We start from the raw sequence: 13,370 nt of genomic DNA, 5'->3' as shown, positions 1-13,370 counted from the left end.
ATCTGAAGTCACAGCACTGGACAAAATAAGAAGCCCAGCTCTTTTAAACATAGGATCTCTATTTACGTACAGGTGTGGTATGCATCTTACATTCAGTGTAGTTATTCATTTTATTTTGTGTCTTTTTCAAGGATGTATTGTGTATTTTATTGAGCATAGAATGACATATAAAACTGTGCTGACATGGATGACAACCTATTCTCATGGGTGTAGAGTTGCCAATGTTTCTTGATTCTTGCTGAGACCCAGCACTTGCACAGTACAGGAAAACAGGTGCAAGAATTGGCTTCTCACATCAAGATAAACCTTTTGGTAGTGCTGGGATTTGAACTTGGGGTCTAGGAAGCCCAACAGCCAAATGGGTCCACATGAGCCCATCAGCTTGTGAGCCACTAAGGAGCTAAGACATACCCAGACCTGAGATCGAGCCCCAGGGTGGGCATGGGGCACAATATTCATCCATTCATAAGCTGAAGCTAGTATGCTAATTACCTATTTGGCTAGAGTAGGAGATGTAGCAAGCTGTGTTCAAATCCTATCTACCATTCAATTACCGATTCTTGGATCTTTCCCAATACCTCCATTTCCTGAATGTGATTCTTATTGTCACACTTCATGAACTCTTAATTAAAAATAATTGTTGTGTCATACATCTTGCCTATCATTTCCTATGAAAATCATGCATGAACTAAACTCTTCTCTAGGCCTGAATTCAAGCATCTCATAACATTTATAGACATGTTAAATATATGATTTCTACTTACATCAATATATTCAGTCTATATCATGTTTTTTTGAGTGATACATTATATTTTATCATTTATTTATTTATTTAGCATTTATTTTATGGACCGTGAGTGCACCTATAACATTTATTACATTTATTCTCATCTATTCCATAGCGTGTAGCTTTGCAGACATATTATGAACTTGCATAGAAAAGGAAAACAGGTGTCACCCTTGAAATATTACACCAGGAAGAAATTTTTGGCAATGATGGGACCTGATGTGAATGCCTGAGAGGCCGAATTCATGAATGGGTGAGTGTCAGCACCGCAGCCTCTAGACCATTCAGCTGCCAAGTGGATCTCAGGACCTGGGATCAAGCCCCAGGTTTGGCCAAAATAGCAGTAACTTTCTATGACGATGGAGATATATAAATAAATAAAATTTATGTATTTATTTTGGTGTCTGGTTGTGGGGACTGAACTTTGGGCCTGGGTGCTGTCCCTCAGCTCAAGACTAGCACTCTACCACTTGAGCCACAGCACCACTTCCGGCTTTTTTTCTTTTTGCTTATGTGGTGCTGAAGAATCGAACCCAGGGCCTCAGGCATGCAAGGTAAGAGCACTACAACGGAGCCACTTTTCCAGCCTAAATATAAATTTAGATATTTAGGTACTGCCAGAGGTGTCTATCTAGTATTCAATGACATATACTACCTTCCTACCGATTCTCATGTATTTAGTGAGAACTCCATTTAATCAATAGTATTCTTTTAATACATAATATACTATGAATTAAAGTCAATCCCTGTCCAGTGATTATTGGGTCTAATTTTAAGCAAGACTGATTGACGGACTACTCATCCAACCATGACATTAACCACATTCTTCTGGTGTTCCTATGGACAAGAATATTTTCTTAGGCTCTTCAGCCCCTTGTAAGTGGCATGACCGGGATTCGAACTCAGGGCCTAGTGTCCACGTTGGCCTATGGCTTCACTGATAGAGCCAGCCTTCAGAAATGCCAGATGACCTACAGGTTGCAGCCATGTCATTCACATCCAGGATGGTCAACGTGCAAGGAAGGAAAACAGAAACTGCTGACCGTCCTCGGTTTGTGGCTTTTTTTCGGTGCTGTTTTCATTTTCTTTTCCTGTGAGCCCCTGAGGTCTAGGACCACAGGATGGGCTGTGGATCCAGAGGCTGCACTATCCCAGCCTAGGGTGATGGAAAATGAGGAGGAGTTGCCACAACCTGAGTGCAAACCCTGTGCTTGGCAAAACTTAATTAATTAATTAACAACACTATTGAAGCTCCCTGTCTTGGATTTCGTGCCATTTTATTGTCTGCCATGCCAGGAATGTCACCTTAGGATCTAGGTAACTCTGATGCCCTTGGGGGAGGAGGAGGAAAGGAAGATCTCCTCCCTTGAATGCAAGCAATTCAGGCCTGTTCCCTAGGCCTGAATTCAAGCCCCAGCCCTGGAGAACATAACATTTATAACCATTTTTATTTTTATCATTTATACTTACATCCATACATTCAGTCTATATCTTGTTTGTTGGAATGATTAATTATATTTTATTATATATTTATTTGTTTACAATTTATTTTATGGACTATGAGTGCACCTATTACATTTATTACATTCATTCAAATCTATTCCATAGCAGGTAGCTTTGCAGACAAATTATAAATATCATACCTGACACCCAGCACTTGTAGAGAAAAGGAAAACAGGTATTACACTTGCAATCTTACTCCAGGAAGACATTTTTAGCAATGCTGGGAACTGAACTGAGGGCCTAGAGGCCCCATTCACAAATGGGTGAGTGTCAGCACAGCAGCCTCTAGCACATTCAAGTGCCAGGTGGATCCCAGGACCTAGGATGGAGACACAGGTTTGGCCAAAATAGCAATACCTTTCTATGCAGACAGTGGTATACAAATATATATTTAGATATTGCCAGTGATGTCTATCTGTTATTCAATGACATATACTACCTTCCTAGTGATTCTCAGGTATTTAGTGAGGACTCCATTTAATCAATAGTACTCTTTTAGAGGATGGGAAGGTGGCTCATTGGGAGAGTGTTATCTTGCATGCATGAGTCCCGGTTTCAATTCCTCAGCAACACATGATCAGAAAAAGCTGGGAATGACACTGTGTCTCACATGGTACCACCCTAACCCTGAGCTGAAATGCTGAGGGATAACGCCAAGGCCCGAGTTCAGTCCCCACTACTGACAACACACACACACACACACACACACACACACACACACACACACCCATACACAATGTATTCTTTTAATGCATAATAAACTATAAATTAAAATCAATCCACATCTTGTGAATACTGGATTTAGTTTTTGCTAGACTGATTGACACACTACTCATCCAACCATAACATTGATCACATTCCTCTGGTGTTCCTATGGACAGGCAATAGTTTCTTATGCTCTCCAGCCCTTTGTAAGTGGCAAGACCAGGATTCAAACTCAGGGCCTAGGTGTGCAGATAGGCCTATGGCTTCGCTGACACCCCACTGACAGAAATGCCAGGTGACCTACAGGTTGCACTCGTGTCATTTGGACCCGGGATGGTCACCATGCATGGAAGGAAAACCGAGAAACCGCTAACTGTTTGCAATTCGTGGCTATTTTTCCTTGCCATTTTCATTTTTTTCCTGTCAGCCATGAGGCCTAGGCTCCCAGGATGGGCTGTGGGTCCAAAGGCTGCACAAACCCAGCCTAAGCTGATGGAAGCTAAGGCAGAGTTGCCACGACCTAAGTTCAAATCCCGTGCTTGGCAAAATAAATACATACATACATACATACATACATACATACATACATAGAAAATAAAATAAAATGAATTTTAAAAATTTAAAAATACTAATGGTGCTCTCTGGCTTGGATTTCATGCTCGTTTTTTTCTGCCCGGCCTGCGATTTGAACTTGGAGTCTGGGAAAATCTAATGCACTCCGGGGGATGGAGAAACTCACCCTCTTTGAATACAAGCAATTCAGGCCTGTTCCCTAGGCCTGAATTCAATCCCCTCCCTGTTAATTAATATTCATCCACATTTGAAATGATTAATATCTACATATTTATGTTTACTGCATATTGCTTTGAGTGTGTTTATTTTTGTATTATTAATTCATTATGTTTATTGACTATTAATACACTTATAACACGTATTAAATTTATTACATCTTATGAAAATTATACAGATTTGCATATGTATTATATATCTTACTTCAGACCCAGGTCATTCACAGAAATTTTATAGTAGATGATCCCATGCCAAGAAAAACACAAAGAATACACTAACCAAAGTCTAAATTATCCCTAGGCACCCCAGTTGCTCACATATTTAATCCTAGCTACTCAGGAGGCTGAGAACTGGAAGATGAAATTTCAAAGCCAATGAAGGCAGAAAAGCCTGAGAGACATCATCTCCAATTAACTGGCAAAATGCCAGGCTACAGGTATAGCTGAAGTGGTAGAAAATCAGCTATGAACAACGAAGCCAAGGAAGAGCAAGCTGAGTTCAAATGTGAGGAGAGGGGGTTGGGGGAACAGAGAACAAAACAATACACAAATCCCACCTAATTTATGGTACCAACCAAACTGAAAAGAAAAATGAAGCTTTTTCATTTGTATAACTTTACATGAGCACATATGCTCTTAGGTACACTTCAAAGCTATGTTTTTAATAATATATATATATATATATATACATAAATATTTTAATAATGCATATATATATTTAAATAAACTAAGAAACCAGCCAATGAATAAATACTTCTGAATTAGTGCCTTAACCATGGCACTATAAATTATTTATACTAAAAGTGTTTTCCAAGTTTCTTTTCTCAGAATCCATCTTTAAGAAGTTTTTTCATGTGCCTGGCAACAGTGACTCATGCCTATAATCCTAGCTACTCAGGAGGCTGTGATCTGAGTTTGGTGGTTCAAAGTCAGCCCAGGCAGAAAAGTCTGTGAGACTCTTATCTCCAATAAACCACTAGAAAACCGAAGTGGCACTGTTACTTAAGCAGTAGATCGCTTGCCTTGAGCTGAAGAGCACAGGGATAAACCCTGAATTCAAGCCATAGGACCCCCCAAAAATGTTTGTTCATGCAGATCATAAAATTCTAACATTCTGAGCTTTAGGAAACTTTTCTGCCAGGGTCTTATGCTCTTTAGGAAAGTACTCCACTACTGAGATACATCACAGTCCCACTGTTTTCGTTTTTCATTTTACAATCCAGTTTATTCCCAAAATGCTTAGAAGTACCTACTGTCCTCACAGAAGTGATGTTTTATTCAGAAATCCTACCTTTTGTACTAAGAGGACTCCCCTAGTGTATTTCGTGGTAGGCACTGAGGAAAACTTATACGACACAAATGCAGAGAGTTTATAATTGTAGAAAAAAACTCTAAATAGAAATAAATTCAACTGTCCCGATCTTCTAGGGAGAAATGTCCTTATTTTCATTCTCACTCTTCAGGGCAGATGGTCAAAATAGAAACACCAATGTGCTATGCTGAAATGTAAGTTTAGACCCCTTTTTTGAAAAACTCTCATATTATAAAATCAATATGTATCAAATAAAGGTGAAGTGAACTTAAAAAATATTAAAAATGCTAATGAAGCTCCCTGGCTTGGAATGTGTGCCATATTTTGTCTGCAAGTCCTGGAATTTGAACCCGGGGTCTGGGTAACTCTATTGCACTGTCAGGGAAGGGGAAGCTCACCCTGCTTGAAGACCAGTAAGTCAGGCCTATTCCCTAGGCCTGAATTCAAGCCCCAGACCTGGAAAACGTACTCCTCATATACATTTTAAAGATAGGATTGAACTTCCATACAGATGTTCAGTCTATATTATGTTTGGTGTGGTTATACATTATATTTTTTTCATTTATTTACCTTTTATTTTACTGACACTGATGCATCCTAACTATGTATTACATTGTTTACATCCTAACATATACCATCTAGATTTGTAGATGTGTTCTCCATCATGCCTGACATGCAGAACTCTCCCAGAAAAGGAAAACAGGTTTCGTATTTGGCTTCTTACTCCAAGATTAAATTTTTGGCAGTGCTGGGATCTGAACTCAGGGCCTAGCAGGTCAAATTCATGAATGGGTGAGTGTGAGCACAACAGCCTCTAGCCAATGAAGCTGTGAGGTGGTTCCTAGGTGCTGAGATCGTGACCCAGGATTGGCCAAAACAGCGATACAAGGATAGGCAGGCAGTAGTATACAAATAAATATATATTGGTAAAAAGCACCATAGCCTCCTATCTATTGAATGACATATACTACATTCTTCCCAACTCTTAGGTATTTATTATAACACAATTAAAGGAATGCTATTCTTTTCATGCTTAATAAAGCATGAAATTAAGATCAATCAGTGTCTTAGGATTACTGCATCCAATTTTAGGTTTGACTAATGCACAAACTTCTCTTTCAATTGATATTCCTATGCATAAGAATGAGTGTCTTGTGATCTCCTGCCATTGGTAGTTGTCAGGACCTGGATTTGAACCCAGGGCCTATGTTGACAGGTTGGCCTATGGCTTCCCTGCTAAACCGCCAGCCCTCAGGAATGGCAGGTCAGGTGTACTTTGCACCCGTGGCATTCAGACCCAGGATGGTCACCGTGCAAAGATTTAAAAAAAAATTAAACCCCCATCCCTCTGCAGCTTGCCACTTTTTGTGCTATCCCACTTTTTGTTTCTTTCTGCAAGCCCTCTGGGCCTAGGATTCCAGGACTGGGTATGGGTCCCGAGGCTGCACCTAGCCTAGGGTGATCAAAGCTGAGGCAGAGTTGCCACGACCTGAGTTCAAGCCCTAAAAAAGCCACAAAAAAGAAAAAATAAAAAAATGATTATTTAACTATATTTAAAAAAATAGAGCTCTCTGGTTTGGAATTTCTGCCAGTTTTCTTTCCTAGACTGGGATTTGAACTCAGGAACTTGTAGCAATGTGAGAGAAAGTGCAGATTTGCTACTATTTGAGTTCAAACACCGTGCCAAGCCAAAACTAAAAAATTAAGTCACTGAGCTTGGTAGGGGGAGTAGTTGTGGAGATGGGAGGTAAGGGATGGTAGGGGGAAAACAAAGGAGAAGGTAACAATGCTCAATAGGAAATATACTCATGACCTTGCTCATGTAACTGTGACCATTCTGTACAACATTTTTACAATAAAAACACATACAAAAAAGAAACCATGTAGTATTTCGAGAAACACTTTGGGGGTAAGGGGAGAATGTCTGAATAGATGTACAAAATTCTACACTGCTTTTTATTTAATGTTCAGTATGGAACTGAATAAACATAACTGCTTCCATTAAAAGATTAAGTTACTTTCTTGGAACAGGGGCCAGTATTTCTACCATTGTTGGGATTTAATCTTACCGTCCAGGTAACTCTTTTGTACCATGAGTAAAGGAAAAATTTACTGTCTTTGAGGAAAAGAAATTCAGGCTAGAGTTCCCATGGCCTGAATGAAGGCCCTGCAATGGAAAAGATATTGCTATACGTGTGTAATAGATGATATATACGTACATATGTATGTTTATTACATGTTATGATTTTCATTATTGATTTTGTATTTATTTTATTTTTTATTTGATTAAATTTTTATTGTTTATTTTATTTATATTATTCCCATTTACATTTTGCACATGTATTATAAAATTATACACAATAATTTAGGACATTGACTCATTTATCATTAAAACTTTTTGTGTTGAAACATGATACATAATTAAATGGAGGCATTTGTCACAGTCTTCTCACCTTTAGAGTCTCTCCCAAGAATTAGCTTTGTCTTATTTATCTTTGGACACCTTACTATAGGGGTGTTTTTAGATGATTTATACTGAGAAGGCTTTTCTTGAGGACAGGAAACTTGTGGGATAAAATTGTAAGGGGGAGGCTAGAAATGTGGCTTAGTGCTAAAGAGCTCACTCAACATGCATGAATACCAGGGTTTGAATACTCAATGCCACATATTCAGAAAATGCCAGACGCAGTGGAGTGGCTCAAGTGGTAGAGTGCTAGCCTTGAGAAAAACAATCCCCAGGACTGTCAAAATCAATAGGCCAGATGCTGGTGGCTCACACCTGGAAAACTACCTTCTCATGAGGCTGAGATTTGAAGACCACAGTTCAAAGATAGCCTAGGCAAGAAAAGCCTGTTAGACTCTTATCTCCAATGAACCACTAAACAATCCCATGTGGAGCTGTGGCTCAAGTGGTAGAGAGTTAGACTTGACTGAATTGCTCAGAGACAGTGCCCAGGGTTGATACAAGACACACTGGAAAAAATTGAGGGTTAATCAAAGTACTTTTCCTATTTGCTTATTATGAGAATATTCTCTGGAAAATCAACACTAATATACACCAGAATTGGAGTCAGACCTCCAGGCTTAAGTGTAGCAGATCCACATGCCCAGCCTCACTGACTCTAGCATTGTAACCTTGTGTCCACAGGGTTCTGGAAGTTCCAATGTTGAAAGGCTTAATATGCTCCCCAAACCCTTTTGTGATAAGCAGTTGACTTGTATTGTCAATGTCATTACTCATCTGAACCTAGCAGAGCACCAGTAGTTCTTGCCCATCACCCTAGCTCAGGAGGCTGAGATCTCAGGATCACACTGAAGCCAGCCAGGGCAGAAAAGTCTATGACACTCTGACTTCCACATCTGAAAGGTCAGATGTTCAAGAGCTTCTTGTTTTTCCCTTGGTGATGAGAAGTTACTCTAAATGTTCTTAGTGTTCTTGACCCATTGCCCCATCCTGGGTTCAAATGAAGTTCTCAGGATCCAAGCCCTGGCACAGTCAGCAGGAAGAACTCCAGGATAACACTGTATTTGAAGGACAGAAAACAATTTCAAAAGCCAGGCTAGGTGAAGAGAACAAGGAGGCAGAATATACACACTCAACAGGGAAGTGAGCTGCAAAACCACTTCATTCATTCCAGGGACAGCCAGCAATGGGGGAAACCTGAAATGTTTGTTACAGTTACACCAGGATCAGGCTTTTCTCAGCTTCCTCAAACAATGACTAACCTTCCTCACTTAGGTGAAGAGAGCTTCAGGCTATCTTTAGGTTACCAATAGAGAGCCAGTTTAGTGAAGGAGAGGGGAGGAACAGGGTAGAAAAGCCCTGCTCTCTGGTCTTAGGGAGTGGGTTTTTTACTCTCCATCTATCAGATTTGAAGGCCCTTCTTCTATCTCTGCCAGTCTTTTCTCCTTCCTTCATTCTCCACATCATTAATGCTAATCCCCAGTCCAAGGTGAGGCAGGGTCATTTCTCTTTTGTCCCCAAGCAGCTGAGTTAGAACCTGGCTCTGCCCTCTTGGCTCTGCGACATTCGGCTGCCTGAGAAGTGGCAAAGAGATATTTTTCCTGCTTTGTGGTTGTGTGAAGGTGATGCTGGTGTCCTGGCACACTGCAGAAGCTTCATGACTGGGAGTTGTTCCCTTCTTTCCTCCTGAAGTCCAAGACCAGATTCATCTATCAGTTTTCTATCTATCTATCTATCTATCTATCTATCTATCTATCTATCTATCTATCTATCTATCTATCTATCTATCTATCTATCATCTATTGACATTTCTTTCTTTCTTTCTTTCTTTTTACCTTTTCTTTCTTTCTTTCCTTCTTTCTTTCTTTCTTTCTTTCTTTCTTTCTATGTATCTATCTATGTAGCAACTTACATACCTGCCTACCTACCTACCTACCTACCTACCTAACTACCTAACTACCTACTTAGTTATCTCTTTGACATTTCTTGGGCTGAACTCAAGGCCTGGGCATTTTCTCTAGCACTCTGCTACTTGAGCCACAGCACCAATTCTGGATTTTTCTGTGTATGTGTTACTGAGGAATCGAACCCAGGGCCTCTTGAATGCTAGGCAAGCACTCTCCCACTAACCCACATTCCCAGCCCCCTCATCTTTTTTCTTAATGGTAGTTTTTACATATATATGCTACCAATTTGCATCCCCAATTATAATTTTCTGAATACCGCTTATTTCTATGAACTCTGATCTTCTTTTCCCCTGCCTGATTTGTGAATGCTCCTGCATTTGCCTCATAATAAAATGTAAATAAAGGCTGCTGAGAGCTTCAGTGTGCATCATATAAGGAAATAGGCCTAGAATCCTGGAAGAGAAAATCAATGGGGCTGAAATGAAGAGAATGATGCAGTATGTACAATGAGCATATCTAAAACATAAATCTGTAAATAAAAGCAGAAGTTTTGCATACAGCCTCTTTGCACTTAGGGACGTAATATACACACGTAAGTAAGTAGGACACTGATACTTAAACTTGGCCTTCTCTTTTTAAATTTTCTTTTTTGGCCATCCTATGGCTTAAACTGAGGAAGTGTTGCATTCCTCAGCTGTTTTTCACAAGGCAGAGGTTCTACCACTGGCACAGCTCCACTTCCAGCCATCTGGTTCTTCAATGGACATAAGCACCTCCCAGGCTTTCCTGCCTGGTCTGGCCTGTATGGCCTGCTTGGCTTTCTCTCTCAAAGCTGGAGCTCTACCCTCTAGGCCACTGCTCCACTTCTGGTTTTCTGCTGGTTTATTGGAGACAATAAACCTTTCCTGCTAGGGCTGGCTTTGAATGGAGATCTTCTGAGGAGGCTTCAAGTGTATTTCCTCAGGGATTCATCTAGGAGCCGCTCCACCCAAACCTTTAGTCTAAATCTCGAGAGGTACTAGAGAAAAACGGAAACAGAAACATGCTTCTAGTGTGTCCTAGATACTTAAGGTTGGAGACACAAAACAATCATAATTATTAGATCATTTTATAGGCAAAAGGAGCAATACAGATAGTATAAGGATCGCTCCAGCTTTCGGTCCTCATATCCTGAGACAGTAAAATCACTGCAGCTCAATGCTAAGTGACAGAACTGGCATGTCCTGTTGACATTTGCTCCTAAATCCTGTAACACTCATTTCTCACTTTTGGCTTCAACCCTGTGACCAGAAGGTAAGATGAAGAGAGAAAATACTCTCAGAGAAAACAGGTATAAAGAACATTGGGTAGTTTACTTATAAGTCTGAACCATAGGAATGACCTTATTAAGAAGTAAGTCCAGATTATAAAACAAAGAAGAAAAAAAAGAAGGTGAATGTGCCTGCTGACTGTAATCCCAGCTCCTCAGGAGGCTGAGATGTAGAGAATTTGAGTTTGAAACCAGCCAGTGTAAGAAAGTCCTTGACAATGTTATTTCTAAGAGATCACAGAAAAACCCAGAAGTGGGGCTGTGACTCAAGCTTAATGCAGTACCCTTGAGCAAAAGGAGCAGTTGGACCAGGCCTAGGCTCATAGTTCAACCCCAGGACTGCCCCCTCAAAAAAAAACTGTACCTCAATATCTTTGTGTATGTATGGATGTATTCCTCTAGGTGAAACTCCTGAGTAGGTATGATGAGTGGCACCAAGCAAGGAAAATTGTATTCAATACAATGAGTTCATAACACAGAGACTGCTTTTTTTTAAATTTAATTTTATTTTATTTGTGAACATACTTTACAGAGGGGTTACAATTACATGGGCAGGATAATGCGTACATTTCTTACCAAGCATTGCAGCCTCCTCCTTTGTTTACCCTTCACATCCCTTCCCCTATGATATTGCATGTTCCATGGCTCCCCTCACTGCTCCCAATGTTGCCTGAGGGGTTCTCTTCATCCCAGGCCTGCTTGAAGAAGTCTCCCTCATTGTCTGGACAGGAACAAAAAAGACCTCACTCCTGTACAGCTGTGTACCAAATAACTCCATCTGGGCCAATTAGTGAAGATGTGTGGGCGGGCTCTGAAGGTCAGGAGAAAAAGGCCTGTTTTTACCCTTAGCTATCTCTCTTCCCAGTGCTCTGTTTTAAGAGGAGACCTTCATTTTTGCCACCTCTCATTGCAGGCCAAGTTCTGTGCTCTTATCCTGCCTTTATGAGACTATATTCCAGTGTACAGATACAGTGCTCAATATAATTCAGGAGTCCTTTAGGCAGACAACTAGGGCATTGAACATAATGAAACGTTTCATAGTCGGCAATGATGGGCCTATAATGCTTCTCGTAGGTTTCCAGAACCTTGGGAAATCCAAGCACATGTTGGATATCACAAAGCTTCCTGTCATCTAGGACTGATGAAGCTCATCAGGTTTTGAAACCTTTGACCTCTCCTAGTTGGGCCTTGGGTGGCTAGGTTTTGAGGTTAAACATAGGGCCAGGGTGCTGACCATGAGTTCAGATCTGAAGTCTAGTGCTTTACCACTTTGTCACAGCTTCACTTCTGCTTTCTCTCTGTGCGTGAGTGTGTATACGTGCATGTGTGTGTGCATACACTAGTCCTGGAGCTTGAACTCAAGACATGAGCACTGTACCTAGTTTCTCTTGTACAATGGTTGCCCTCTCCCACTTGAACCACAGAGCCCCTTCAGGCTTTTCCTAGTGATGTGGTTCTGAGAAATCAAGCCCAGAGTTTCATATATGCAAAGCACTCTACCCCTAAGGCACATTCCCAGCCCTCTACTTCAAGTTTGTTAGTTTGTTTCTGTCTTTTTTTTGTTGTTGTTGTCATTGTAGGAGTCGAAATCTGAGCCTGGAAGCTGTCCCTGAGCTCTTCAGCTCAAATCTTGTGCTCTACCACTTGAGCCACAGAGCCGCTTCCGGTTTTCTGGTGGTTCATTGGAGCTAAGTGTCCCAAGGACTTTCCTGCCCAAGCTAACTTTGAACCATGATCCTCGGATCTCAACCTCCTGAGTAGCTAGGATGATCGGCATGAGCCACAAGCACCTAGCTTCCACTTCAGGTTTCTTAGTGGTGAATAGGATATAATAGTCTCATGGTATCTTTTGTGTCAAGGATAGTTTGGAACCCAGATCTCAGCTTCTTGAGAAGGCAGGATGACAGACCTCGGTCATAGAACCCTAAGCTGTGACACTCTACTTCAAGGGGGTCCTTGGCTCTGTGTGGTGAGTGCTAGCCATGAGCCCAAGAGGTATGGGTCAGTGCCTAAGCCCTGAGTTCAAGGTTCATGACTTAGAAAAAACAAGACAAAACAATTGTCTCCTGTAGACAACTCACTAGTCTTCAGTAATACATAATTTTGTCCCTGCCATGGGGACAGATCTGAGCCTCAATATTCTTTTCTGCATAGTCATGTCAGTTGGAGTTCTTACAAGGACAAGATGAAAGCATGCACCCTTTGAAGGACAAAATACGTAACACTTTTTTTTGTCAGTCATGGGGCTTGAAATCTGGGCCTGAACACAGTCCTTCAGCTCTTCAGCTAAAGGCTAGTGCTCTACCACTTGAGCTACAGTGACACTTCCAGTTGTCTGGTGGTTTATTGGAGATCAGAGTTTCAGCGACTTTCTTGCCTGGGCTGGCTTTGAACCACTATCCTCAAATCTCAGCCTCCACAGTAGTTAGGATTACAGGTGTGAACCACTGGTGCCTGGCTCCAAATAACCCTCTTTACAGGACTCAGCACACAGCATCCTGTGAAAGACTCATCACCCAGCACCCAATGCAAGACTCAGCACACTGCACCCTGTGAAGGACTCAGCACATAGCATCCTGTGCAGGACTCAGCACA

This window comes from Dipodomys spectabilis, unplaced genomic scaffold (assembly GCF_019054845.1).
Source record: "Dipodomys spectabilis isolate Male_0828 unplaced genomic scaffold, ASM1905484v1 ptg000192l, whole genome shotgun sequence".
Classification (NCBI taxonomy): Eukaryota; Metazoa; Chordata; class Mammalia; order Rodentia; family Heteromyidae; genus Dipodomys; species Dipodomys spectabilis.
Note: the sequence above shows the minus strand (reverse complement) of the source record.